Source organism: Hakea prostrata, chromosome 6, assembly GCF_041222555.1.
Source record: "Hakea prostrata isolate BN-2017 chromosome 6, UWA_Hpros_2, whole genome shotgun sequence".
Taxonomy (NCBI): domain Eukaryota; kingdom Viridiplantae; phylum Streptophyta; class Magnoliopsida; order Proteales; family Proteaceae; genus Hakea; species Hakea prostrata.
The window spans coordinates 12,712,078-12,725,002 of record NC_142605.1 but is presented as its reverse complement, the minus strand read 5'-3'; the positions used below and the strand labels follow the sequence as shown (position 1 = coordinate 12,725,002).

General features: G+C 34.3%; 1 pseudogene; it reads left to right on the top strand.

Annotated features, from left to right (window-relative positions):
- The first annotated feature begins 11,965 nt into the window (after positions 1 to 11,965).
- Positions 11,966 to 12,601, top strand: LOC149012267 (non-specific phospholipase C4 pseudogene; annotated as a pseudogene).
- The last annotated feature ends 324 nt before the right edge of the window (positions 12,602 to 12,925 follow it).

Sequence of the window (12,925 nt, the reverse complement as noted above, 5' to 3'; positions counted from 1 at the left end):
CTTACCTGATTCAATTGATCTTGGAATGTCTCTGGAGGATTATGTCCTCCCTGACCACCATCTACCTCAAGAGGTGGTAGACTTCCCTGGGGAATATCTGGATTATTCCCTCCAAGAATTTGAACACTGGTATCGCGTTGTGCAACGGCTGCTGCCGATCTAGTCACCATGGCTTTACAAGTCCTTCCCACAGACGGCGCCAAATGATGCGTCCAAAATGTGGTCAGCCCTTAGATCTCCTTGTGATGACCTGCAAAACGAAAGCGTCAGACGTGGCCCGACCGCGGGGGTCGGGAGTCCACCTCCGAAGGCTAAGTCAGTCGATGAACTTAATCACAAACGGCTCTGCTAGAAGTACAAAGCTAAGGAAACACGGGAAAAGTGATCTAGATCGTAAGCCTCTGATAGTTTACGTCTACCAGTGTGTATGTGGATCTGAGTCCCCCTCACCTCGTAGGCAAGTAAGGTTTATATAGAGTGTACCTTCGAATCTCCTTCGTTAGATGCACTCGAGCCTTCTTCGGGTAGTCGTTGGATCTTAACAGTTAGATCCGTTGAGCGATAGACTTCTACTAGTTTGAACTAGTAAAGGACTCCTGAGATAACCTCCAGGTTATTTGATGATTATCCCTTCAATGTAAAGATGATAAGTGACAGCCGCCAATTTGTGTCTGCCGTCATTAGGGTAATTAACCTAATCCATAAGTCGGATTAGGGCATGCTGGTAACTGATTTAGTTTTCTTCCTTAGCATGCTATCTTCTGGATCCGGTTCCCTCGAAAGCAAGTCGGTTCCCTCCGTCTCGACCGGGGTCGAGGGTCAAACCAAGTATGAACCCGGTTCGATCATATTTCCTCCGTATCACTCTCTCCTCTATGTTCATCTAAATCCCCAATCCCCTCTTCTGTTCTCCTCTCGCATTATCATCTATTCTCTAGTCAGTTTCATAAACAAACCACCAAAATACTTATTCTTTAATGCATATATGATTCAAGATTTTCTAACTCTGTTGGAGATTTCTTGACTAAAGTGGCTTGCCCGATTGACTTTCAGACTATGTCACCTTGTAGAAATCGCTGATTCACACAACTTTATAAGTGTGATGGTAGTAAGTGTTTATAACAACACTCTGATGCAATAAACCTTATTGCTTATTCCTATACAAAAAGGTGATAATTCTATCAAGTCAAAGTACTGACGTACGAGATACATTGACGTAATACATTGCTTTTTCTTTTCTTCTTGGGGTTGAATGCTTTGATAATACCTCACTTAAATCGAATTCTAGTGACACAAGGCAGACCAAATTACAAGTGGAAAAGGTTATCCAGATACGGCAAAGCAATCAAAAGGGATATTCTTTTTCTATTGCTGTCTATCTCACAAATTTTTCTTTATTTTTGGTAAACATCTATCTCATTATTGCTTGTGCTCTACATTAAGTCTTCTAGAAAACTAACCAGGGAGGCTCTGAGCTTGTAGAGTCTTCATGCAGTTGCATGATTTTGAGTTGTAATATTTTTGGGATTCAATGATTGTGATTATAAAGATAATAGATTATATTCATTAGATTTTAAAAATACCATATCTTGCTATACAAGAATTGCTCTAGAGATATTCATATTGCAACAAACAAAAAATTGATATGTATGGTAAAATAAATTTATTTTCAAAAGATATCGGTATACTTTATTTCATTATTTGCCAGTGAAGCAGGTAAGAAAGAAAGTTGCATGTTGCGAGTTTGTACGTGTTTCAAAGAGAACACGGTTGTAGGATTCATGAAAAGATAGTTTTTGTTTTCTATAGTGCCGGTGTTTTTCATGCAGTTCTTAAATTGTGATATATAGCATTTTTTAAGATTCATTGAATATAATTTCAAAGATGAGAAGAAGCACATCTTAAAAATACTATATATCACAATCTGAGAACTGTCTAAAAAATCCCCCTCTCCCAACAGAGAAAAATTAATATATATGATAAAGAATAAACTTTATTCTAAAAAAATATTCGTGTTCACGAATATTTTGGGATAAGGACTAACCATAGAAAAAAATATATATTAATTGAGCTTAATCAAACTCAGTCCTAATGAGTTGTATCCTTTTTTATTTTTAAATACAATGAATATTTCTAAAAAAATATGTATAAGTTAATTTAAATAGGAATAAATACAAGTGATTTTCTTTTTGGCTGCCTACTTCATGTCATATAGGGTAAATGCATCAACACATGAGATTTGCCCAATTGTTTTGATAGATTAAAAGAAAACAAAATGGTTTATCTGGTTCTTTTATGCTTAACAAAGTCTTGAGAGGATCAAATGGATGCAGTGTTTCCTAGTTTCCAAAACCATTAACTAAAGCTTTCAACAATTAAACATAGGCGAAAACATCAAGGATGTCCTTCACTTCAGTTCTATATTGAATAAATTATATAACAAAGGAAAATTAAAATAAAAAACTCAAGGTGGTGGTGACAGATCACACATCTATGCCACCATCTCTGTCAAACCAGTAAAACAAAATAATAATAAATAAATAAAAAGTGGATTCTTTTTTTTCTTTTTTTTTTTCTATTTAATTTGGTTTCTATTGTAGGAGAAGAAAGCTCATCTCATACGAGGTTGAGTTGGAACTTAGAGAAAGCTTAAAATAATTATTAATTATCAGTAGGGAATTTTGAAAAGTAAGATGACATTAATTCGTGACAAGGGGTTTTGAGTATTTAAGTAAACTTTAACTTTTTTTTGCTTTTTCCCAGTGAGGAAAGTTATTTCCAAAACATGCATTCCTACTCTGTTACTGTCTGAATCAGTTTGATCATACATTTTGATCTTAAAATATCCTTATTATGTAACACTATATCATTAAAAGCGGGGGTAGAATAATGATGTAACATCAGAGGGGCCCAAATAATGATTAAATTTTTTTTTTACCACTACTATTAAAAGAAGAAACTACTAAATATTAATTCAAAATCGGTATTAGATTGTTACAAAAACTAGAATAAATGAAAACTCATAAAATACAATGACCTTTCAATTTGTTGTCTTTATAGTGTAAAATTTTCTTCAATCGGGTGGTCAAGTATTGATCTTTCATACATTAAAAGAGGACTAATGGAAAAAAATTTAAAAAAAAATTATTTTCGTTGAAGAGCAAATTTAAAAAAAACGAAAGGAGTAAGTATTGATATTTCATACATAAAAAAAAGACCAAAAAAAAAATTTCAAAAAATTTTTTTGGAAGGAAGGGGGGACATAAGTACAATTACATGAAGGATTTTTTTTTTTTGGGAGGTAAACAAATGAATGATTTGAGGTAGTATGTACATTGTTTGTGATTAGTGAAAGATGTTAATTGCATTCGTTGTACACGGGTTTAAGGTACACACTCATGGAAAGAGTCAGATGAGAACCAAAACATACCTTCGGAGGTCAACTACTTAAGGGCGGCAATCTTCACATATAGATATATAGTACTATTTCTGACCGCAATCACATATGTTAGAATATTAATTGAATATTCCACATAAGGTGGGCTTCATTGATTGTGTTACACTTTGATTTGGTTTCTTATTGGTCTGATATGGGTAATATACAGTTACTAGAACTCTTATATGGACTGGCTAGTGTGGGCTAATAGGAACCGTTAGATCTTGATGGACGATCTAACGGATTTGCCTATATAAAGGATGCTAGGTCCCTCCTCTAAACCCTAATCATAATCACAATCACATCTGCTTAGTCAGAAAGGATATACCATCAAGCCAGTGAATAGGGAGGAGTCTAGAGGAGAAGATCCAACATCAAGTTGATCATAGAATCAACTTCCACCTCAAGTTTGTTCCTAGTGGGAGACATAAAGAAGATATTCCGCTGCGCTTCGTCTCCAATGGAACCATAGAAAGGTATGCTCATCATCATCTTCTGTCATTATCATACTAAGGTGTTTTTAGTCGATCTATGCGATCTTGGATAGAAATATTCTTACATGTGGTATCAGAGCCTGTATAGAATCGATTAAAAACCCATAGGATTGTTGACTGATGAACTTAGGGTTCTAGAATGGAACCTATGAAACTTGTGAATTCGTTCTCCTGATTTTTTTTCAACAAAACCGTGGGGTTTTTTGTCAATAACTTTTTTTCTAGAAAGAATTTTGAAAATCTAAAACTACCACTGCGTAGATCTCGGAAAAACGAAGAAATTGATATATTATGGGTCTCCATCGGACTTCGGATGCTCCGGCAATCGCTGCCGGAATCCGGCAGCATCTTTTTGATCTTTTTTAAATTTGTGCGGTGCTGACGTGGCAGTTTGACCGAGTCAACGGGTCGGGTCGACCCGACCCATGACCCGCCAATGCAACCCGATTTTGAACCCGTCAGGTCAAACGGGTTGACCCGGTTGACCAGTCATCGGTCCAAGCGAATGGATTAACTTGGGCGAACCGGATTTATTGTTTGAACCATTTTGGACCAAACTCGTTTTTTGACTCAGCGAGTCAACTCGCTAATTTCTGTTTAATTTATGATTTCGATTCGATTTCTGATTTTGATTCCGGTTCAATTTTGGTTCAATTCGATTTCTGATTTCGATTTTTCGGTTCAATTTCGAATCGATTTCTAATTTAAATTCTTGGTTCAATTTTGATTCGATTCAATTGCTGATTTCGATTCGGTTCAATTTAGATTTGATTCAATTGCTTATTTCGGTTCGGTCCGGTTCGGCCTAATAAGATTCTGATTTATTAGACCGTTTTTATTTGCTGGTTGAACCAGTTTAATAAATAAATAAATAAAAAACCAGAATACTATATGTTTAGTATTTGTTTATTTCTGACCAAACCGTAAGAAACTTTAAAGCGTTCTTCTGGGGTTTTATATTTTGGATCATTTTGAACGCAATGGAACCATTTTCAAGACCCAATTCTACCCCTATATATGTGAAATATTATATATCATGTTTTGGTTGAGCCGATAATTGGAATGCTATTTATTTAGTATTTTTTTATTTTTGGCTAAACCGTAAGGAACTTTAAAGCATTCTTTTGGGGATTTATGTTTTGGACCCTTCCGGACACAATGGAATTATTTTCATGACCAAATTCCATTTTTATATGTATGAAACATGATATGACATATTTATGTTGTATATGTAATTTCACCGTTGGGTGAATTTTTTAATATGGATTTTTTTATCAAATGGCTTTGTATTGTAAGCATGTTTTATATGATATTATACAATTGTAAAATATATATCATGCATGCCTTATAAAGGGTTTGATTACTTCTGGTAATCCGGATTTTTATGCAAATGTATTTTCGATTGCCTTTTGGTAATCCGGAATTTTAAATGTATGATGCATTTTATACATGCTTTGATTGCCTTTTGGTAATCCGGAATTTTAAATGTATGATGTATTTTATACATGCTTCGATTGCCTTTTGGTAATTTGGAATTTTATATAAATGTGTGATGTATTTTATACATGCTTCGATTGCCTTTTGGTAATCTGGATTTCTTCCAAACAATGTATTAGCATTATTTGTGGGTAACATAAAGTATATCCCAGTATGAGAATTTCATGAGCTTGATTGTGAGTGACTGCCAAAGTGGCATTCATGGTTGGGTTTATGGAATGTCAGCCATATATAGTAATGGGATGTCTCTTGATGTTAATGCATTTTTATACGCCCAAAGGTGGTAATTATGTGATAGCATTAAGAGGGAGACATGTACAGCATTTGGTTGGGAGTTGATTAATCTAAGAAGTTTATACACCCAAAGGTGGTAAAATTTTCGAAGGTTGGAATACTCTCATGGACGCCGACGTATAAGGGAGTATCACAACTATATGTCATGAATTCTGCCAAAAAAAAAAAAAAAAAAAATGTTTTCATGATAATATATGTGTGCTCTTTCTAGTGATGTACTTATAAGTTACATATTAAAGTGATAATAAAGTGATTGAGTATCACAACTGTATATCATGAATTCTGCCCAAAGGTGTTTTCATGATGATATATGTGTGCTCTTTCTAGTGATGTACTAATAAGTTACATATTAAAGTACTAATAAAGTGAGGGAATATCACAACTGTATGTCATGAATTCTGTCCAAAGGTGTTTTCATGATGATATATGTGTGCTCTTCTGTTAGTCACATTTTCTGTCTATAACAATATGATTGTTATTGAGATTCTTAAAAAGTCAAACTTCAAGAAATTGTAGATGATGTGTTGTTAACCACACATTCTTTGTTACTGAGTAACTGATGGATATGACTCATAAGAGTATAGAAGACAAAAGTTGATTTTTTGCAGAGGTGAAAAGTAGTTATGTTCTTTTACTGCCCATTAAGAAGTCCATCAAGGAACACTTGATGAATTGTTTACCCACTGAATGCACTGTTTTGAAATTATTGAATGCGGTAGCGTAAAGATACTAAGTCTCATCTAGTGTTGAAATAAGTATATTTCTGTAAGAGTTTTTTATCATAAGGTATGATGGTTTTGGAGGAGTTAGGAATTATTTCATCAGGATGATTATTTTTTAAGATAAAACTCATGATTCCTAATGTTTCTTTTATTACCCTTGCTATTATCCATCAATGCCCTTTGCATCCTCTACTGAGTTTGGAATTATAAAGATCAATACCTTTTTCCGAGAAGAAACTTTGTTCTTATGAGCATCAATACTCATAAAAATGTTCAGGGTAAAGACTAAGAGTCCGGTCAGACTAATAATTTGGGACCTGTGAAAACTTCCTTATAAATAAAGATGATTGTTGTAAGTAGAAGTTGCATTGAGTATAAGGTCTGGTTAACTAAGTGCGAAAATGAAAGTTATGATTCTTTGGTTTTTGTTTGAAGATTTGATTTTCTCTTGTCCCATTCAGTCATGGTGTCTAGATAGTGGTCCTTATTCCTCCACCTTGCGTATAAATTATTATTTCATCATATTTGTTGATGACCACTCTTAATATGGTTTTTGTATTCAATTAAAGAATAATCTAAATCTCTAAGATCTTCAAGAATTTTTTAGGCCGAAGTTAAGAAATTGTTAGATCCGATCGGGAGGAGAGTATTATAGGCCGATATGAGGATCTTTGGACGGACTTAAGGGCCCATTCGCCAAATACTCGGAAGATTCGGATATAGTTGGTCTGTTCACTATGTTTGATAGTCCCGAGCAAAATTGTGTGACCGAAAGGCTTAATCACAATTTTGTGAACATAGTGAACAGTATGGTATGAAAAATATTTTGTCTGAATTATTTTTTATAAGGTGAAGCCCTGATAACAGCCTCTTATATCCTCGATCATGTTCCTTTCCAAATATGTTCTTTTTTTACTCCCTTTTCCATTGCAAATTATTCATAAATCTAACTTAAACCATTTTAGCGTTTGAGTTGTTCTCGCAAATCTAAGGTTGAATAATCAAGTATTGTAGAAGTTGGAACATAAAAGTTTTTCATTGTTAATTTGTTTCTTACTCGGATCTTGTTTTACCATCATTGTTAAGACAACAGAATTGTGAATTCTTAAATAGTTTTCCGGAGTTTGATATAGCCAAGAAATGTAGCTTGTTCTCAGACTACTTGATATAATGAACATGAATATAACATTGGCATTATGGCTGACCCAGTTACTAAAAAGTTGTCTTTAATTAGATTTATGATTGGGTGCAACGAGATATATGATATAGTTGATGAGACAATATGATGTTTGGGAAGCTTGTTAAGTTGCCCAAAAGCTTTAAACCCATTTATTTTAAGTGGGTGTATAAGACTAATAAATATTCACGAAGAAAGATTGTAAGGTTTAAAACCAGACTGGCAGCTAAAGAGTTTACTCATAAAGAGGAAGTAGACTAGTGAAATTTTCTCACCTATCTCTTCTAAGGACTCTTTTAGAGTTATACCAAATAGATGTGAAGATTGCCTTTCTAATTGAAAACCTTAATAAAGAAGTCCATGTCATTTAGCCTGAGGATTTTGCGGTTGATGATTTTAATCATCTTGGTGTAGACTCAAGAAGTCTAATTTGTGGTTTTAAGTAAACTTCCAACTATGGTGTTTAAAGATTAATAATATTGTGACTTCATTCGATTTTGTTGAGAAACTTGTAGATCAATATATATATATATATATATATATATATATATATATATATATATATATATATATATATGGCAAGGTCAGTGGGAGAAATTTTATCTTTCTCATTATTTATGTTGATAATATTTTGCTCACTAGTAGTGACGTTGGCCTACTGCATAAAGACCGAGCAATTGTTATTTGAGAATTATGATATAAAAGACCTTGGTAAGGCATCTTTGTCTTGGGCATTGAGATCCATAGGGATTGTTTATGCTATTTATTGGATCTTTCTCAGAGGGCATATATAATTTATATTTAAAGAAGTTCAGTATGCTAGATTGCATACTTGAGAATGGTTTTGATTCTCAAGGGAGATACACTGAGCTTATTACAGTTGTCCTATAAAGGATACTGAGAGAGAACAATTGAAGAAAGTATCTTATCTTGAGATACTTGAAGAGGACAATTGATGATAAGATAATCTACGAGCTTGTTCCAGACCTATAGCATTAAGGTATATATATATTTGACCTTGCTAATTGTCCGAATAATAAGAAGTCTACTTGAAGTTGTTTTCCTTGATGGCATGAGGGATAATATTGTGAAAAGTGTAAAATAAGGTAAAATTACTTATTTCATCATAAAGGTTGAGTTTGCTACATGTTATGGGGCAGTTACTCAAATTGTTTGACTAAAGAATCTCATCAGATAATTGACAGTTTTATTTTAACATTCTGCATAGATCCATCCAGTTGTACTATGATCACAATTCAGTTGTGTTGTTTATTAACAACAAGAAATGTGTGATCATAGGGTCTAAATACATGATGGTCGAGTATTTGACCACTAAAGAAAAAGCTGTTTGGTTAAGTAACCTCATTAGACAGTTGACATTTTTTTTATTGTGGATAGATCTATCCAGTTGTACTTTGTGATAACAATTACTGTTGTGTTGTTTGTTAACAACAATAAGGGTATCACAGGGTCTAAACACATGGAAATTAAGTATTTGACTATTAAAGAAAATGTTAAAGAATGTGACACCACAAGTAGAGCATATTTGTACGAGATAATATGGTTATAGATCCCCTAACTAAGGGTCCCTGCCCTTGACGTCTTTGATAGACATGCGGTAACTATGGGTTTAGGAGGAACCTTAGATGCGGTTGTTTAGTGGGAGTTTGAGAACTTTGCTCTATTGTGTAATAAGGTATTCTATCTGTACTTGTCTCTTGTATGCACTGATAATTTATTTGAATTCAATAAAGTTCTTTGGTGACATATTAATCTTCACATTATTATCATGTTGCATGTTATGAAAGTCTTAAAGTATGTATTAGCCTTAAGGTGTGTCATGTAACACATAAAGTTAAAACTCGAGTTATAAAGATGACACAGGTTCGTGGGAACCATAATGTACATATAATCTCATTTTTGTGGCATTGAGTCACAGGTTCGAACCATAATGTACATGCTTTCGTGGCATTGAGTCACAGGTTTGTAGGAACCGTAAAGTATATTCTTTTGTGGCATTGAGTCACAGGTTCGTGGGAACCATAAAGTATATTCTCTCGTGGCATTGAGTCGGGTTCATGGGAACCATAAAGTGAGAGATTTGGATTGACAACGAGAATGACACATGAGGATTTCTATAAAGTGTCATTAGTTGCCACACTACCATATTGCATCCATTTTCGGTAAAGTTAAGAGTATTTGTGACCATGGATGGTCTGTGTTGCATAAAAGATGCGATCAACGCCATGATTCGGTACTTAAGGCTCTATGTGAAGGGATTGAGCTCTAGGATTATCCTCGGACCAATATAAAGTTGTGCACATAAAGATCAAAATGTTTTCAATGTATCTTTTTCAAATGTTTTCTTAAAATAAAGGAGATGTTTTGTTTTACTCGACTGTGTCACAATCAATATAGCCCAAGTGGGAGAATGTTAGAATATTAATTGAATATTCCACATAAGGTGGGCTTCATTGATTGTGTTACACTTTGATTTGGTTTCTTATTGGTCTGATATGGGTAATATACAGTTACTAGAACTCTTATATGGACTGGCTAGTGTGGGCTAATAGGAACCGTTAGATCTTGATGGACGATCTAACGGATTTGCCTATATAAAGGATGCTAGGTCCCTCCTCTAAACCCTAATCATAATCACAATCACATCTGCTTAGTCAGAAAGGATATACCATCAAGCCAGTGAATAGGGAGGAGTCTAGAGGAGAAGATCCAACATCAAGTTGATCATAGAATCAACTTCCACCTCAAGTTTGTTCCTAGTGGGAGACATAAAGAAGATATTCCGCTACGCTTCGTCTCCAATGGAACCATAGAAAGGTATGCTCATCATCATCTTCTGTCATTATCATACTAAGGTGTTTTTAGTCGATCTATGCGATCTTGGATAGAAATATTCTTACAACATAATGTTAAATTCTTTCTTATTCTTAGTCTCCACAATCACATAAGGTTAAATTCTCTCTCATTCTCAATCTCATAAGTTTTTTTTGGTAGAAATCTCCCTTTTTAAGTTACTAGTGTGATCTTCGTAGACATCGATTCTAATCCAAAAAATAAAGGTGAAGAATTCCAAGAGAAAGAAACCTTTCAAGACACTGAGAAAATTAAGGACCCATTTGATAATATATCGTAAAAACAGTTTTTGGAATTTCTTGCTTTGAAAAGCAAAAAAATTGGCCAAAACTGTTTCATTCACGTGATTTTTGTAACATAAATGATGAAATTGTTGCTTTGAGAAATACTTTCGATTAGTTGTTGTGTCTTTGTTTCTTAAAGTAAAATTGGGTACAGGTTGAGTTTAAGCGAAATAGTTTTAGAAAGAGTATTTAGGGAATTCGACACTCTAAACATAACAATTGCAAATTTTGGTTACATGAATCCAGAGATTTCAAATCTCTGGATTCATGAATCTGAGAATTATACTCATTTGGTTGTAAAAACCTCTAGATTCATGAAATCTATAGATTCACCTTTTTACACTAAAAACGTGAATCTATAGATTTATGGGTAATGGGTGAAATCCAGAGATTTCAAAAAAGCTATACATTTACACATTCACAAAAATCAGGTCGATCAAATAGTTTTTTAGGATGAATCCACAAATTTCATTCCACAACCAAACATCTAATTTTATAAACTATAACTCCATAGATTTGAAATCTCTAGATATTTGAAATCTCTAGACTCATGTAACCAAACAGGCCCTAAAAAAATGTCTTTACTTCAGTAAACACTCAGAACTATTTTGTTGTTTCTTGAAACAGAAACACTCGATGAGTTGTCAAACGAGTTTTAAAATTACAGTCCCAAAAAAAATTCAAAATTAAAAGAATAAGAGAAATATGTGATCGAATATACTTGGAATATGATTTATTGTATTTCCTTTGAAAAAAATATTTTTTCTTTGAAAAAGCATATTAAATTTTTTTAACAGATTTGCCTGAAAAAATAAATAAGGAAAAGCTGAGCTGGATGATTCCCACCGACATTCAATTTAGTTTATTAACTGAAAATATATCTGCACATTTATATTGTAATAGTTAAGAGAGAAGGAGAGAGAGAACATGAAGTGGTTGAGTTCCAGCTACTACTCAAAAGCAAAAATTTGAAAATCTGTTAAAAGAATATCATACCGTATCAAACAAGAAAATCCATTTATATCTCCCCCAGATTTCATTTGCTTTACCTTACGGAACTCTACTTCTCTCTCTCTCTTTCTGTGTTTTATCTTTCTCTTCACGCTTCGTATCTCTTCCTTCATTTCTATTTAAAGCCCATCGATCACTAATTCTCTGCAAATCAGCTTCCAAATAAAGCAGCAACAATGGCGACTAAATCCAACTTCAATTACCCATATCCAATCAAAACCGTTGTAGTTTTAGTCCAAGAGAATCGTTCTTTCGATCACATGCTGGGTTGGATGAAATCTCTAAACCCCGAAATCAATGGAGTTACGGGGACAGAATCCAATCCATTATCCACCAGCGATCCCAACTCAGAACGAGTCTATTTCGGCAACAAATCCGAGTACGTTGATCCAGATCCGGGTCACTCGTTCCAGGAAATCTACGAACAAGTGTTCGGCGTTGCCTGGTCTGCATCAAATGCTGCCCAGAAACTAACTCCGGCCATGGAGGGTTTCGCCATGCAAGCCGAACAGAAAGAGAAAGGCATGTCGGAGACAGTGATGAACGGGTTCAGACCGGATGCTGTTCCGGTTTATAAAGAGTTGGTGTCGGAATTTGCCGTGTGTGACCAGTGGTTCGCTTCAAACCCGGCATCGACTCAGCCGAACCGGTTGTTTGTTCACTCTGGAACTTCGCATGGATTGACTGGAAATGATACGAAAGCTCTGATCGAAGGGTTGCCGCAGAAGACAATATTTGATTCTTTGGATGAAGAAGGTTTCTCCTTTGGGATTTATTATCAGTACCCACCTGCAACTCTGTTCTACAGGTAATAATAATAAACACAGATTTTCTTCTCTGCAACTGAGACCTTGGTTCTTTAATTTGTTCCTTCAAAGCAAAATAGCATTATCTAATACCTACTCTTTAAGATATTCTTTCCCCACCTCATCTTTTTCATCTCCAGCTTTCATAGAATTTTTATTTTTCCTTTTAAAAAAAGAATATCTTCTTTTCAAAAGAATATCCTTGCCTTTTTTTTTTTCTTGTTTTCATTTCAAACTTTCATCCCATGTCAAAACATCACACATCCACATGCCCATCATGTGTTATTGGGTGACAACTCACAAAGCGTCTTGGGATCCTCTGTCCTACGA